Source organism: Myotis brandtii, unplaced genomic scaffold, assembly GCF_000412655.1.
Source record: "Myotis brandtii unplaced genomic scaffold, ASM41265v1 scaffold181, whole genome shotgun sequence".
Lineage (NCBI taxonomy): Eukaryota > Metazoa > Chordata > Mammalia > Chiroptera > Vespertilionidae > Myotis > Myotis brandtii.
The window spans coordinates 2,614,612-2,616,180 of record NW_005356712.1 but is presented as its reverse complement, the minus strand read 5'-3'; positions in this window follow the sequence as shown (position 1 = coordinate 2,616,180).

Genomic DNA, 1,569 nt, shown 5'->3' with positions numbered 1-1,569 from the left:
AGGAGAATACCACCACCTTCCCGGGGCAGGCGAGGGAGCTAAAGGAAGCACATTAAGTGCTTTGTACCCCACAGGCTCTCCATAAAGTGGCTCCCGCTTCTTATACATCCAATGAGCTTCTGTGCTTAGTCCCAGAGAATGGTTCAAAGCAAGTTTTAAAACATCTCTTTCCGAGCATATTCTATGAATCTGCAACCATCGTTTCTGACCAAATAGTTGTTTTTCTTTTTTAAACACAGAGCTTGTAGGACGGCATCTGTTACCCCATGAGCATTTAATGAAAGCTGTTTAAAATAAACAGTGAGAGGAAAGGTGTTCTGCGTCCTCCAACTGCTGCAACATAAGGAGGTTGCGGTTGACCTCGGAATAACAGGCGAAATAGTCTTTTTCTGAATGTGATATTTTAACAAACAAACAACAACAACAACAACACACACACACACACACACACACAAAACACGAAGCTTTGAACCTAACACTGACCATATGTTTTTAAAAGTCACTTATTTTCATATAAAGATGATACCATCAGGTATCAAGTGTGGCAGGCACCATTTTAAGTACTAGGGGTAAGACCAGTGAACAAGAGAGTCTATATTCAGGTGGGCAGGGGTGTGTTTCAGATGATAAGTTTGTAATTCCAAATGCTCTGAATATTAGGAAAGAGAAAGGACAGAACAGGGGTGGACACAGGGAGCAGCACCTCCCAGTCTTGATGGGTGGGAGAAGGTGGAGGTGATCTTCGAGATGAGTAAAGGCGAGTGGGTTATAATAAGAGTAAAACCAGGACTGAAGGAAAAGGGGAATGAGGGGCAAAGTGTTCCAGGGAGAGGGAACGGCATGTGCAAAGTCCCAGAGGTAGAAAGACAAATCCTAGAAGAGAATACAAGAGAGGTGGGAGAAATCTACAGGCGTCTGGGTTTCACCTGAGGCAAAGGGGAGCCATGGAAGACTTTCTGAAAATGGGAGGGATGAGGTGTAGATGAACCTGATCTACATCCGAGCAAGGTGAATGGCTAGAAAGGAACACTGGAGGCAGCGGCAGGAAGGCGGGGGATGGAGGGACGTGGACAAGCAGACCCATTGGAAGGGCCTTAAAGCAGCTCTGGTAGAGGGAGAGCCACGTGTCAGCAAAATAGGGATTAAAAAGGCTTAAAAATATCACTTCTCCGGAATTTTGTTTGGACCAAGTTGGAGGGGGTTGAGAATCCAATACAATGTATTTGCTCATAGAGAAAAATACTCAAAAGTTCGCTCAGGCCCTACCACCAGGTTACCAAAACAAGTGCGCATGCGTGTGATTACCGAGGGGCTCGGGGCAGTCCGGCTGGTTTTAGGCAAGGCCTTACGTTTCTGAATTTAGAAGGTCATGCAAAAAGGTTAAAAAAAAAAAAAAAGAAAGAAAAAAGATCAATGGTAGCTCAATTACATTTCTTGAAGCAACTATCCCGCAAGCCGAGCCATAGCTCCGGGGAACTCGGGGACGGCGGGTTGCAGATTCCCTTCGGGCAAAAAGAAGGGCGAAGCCGGCGGCGGACCCGAGTGCGAGACGCCCCGCGCCACCAATCA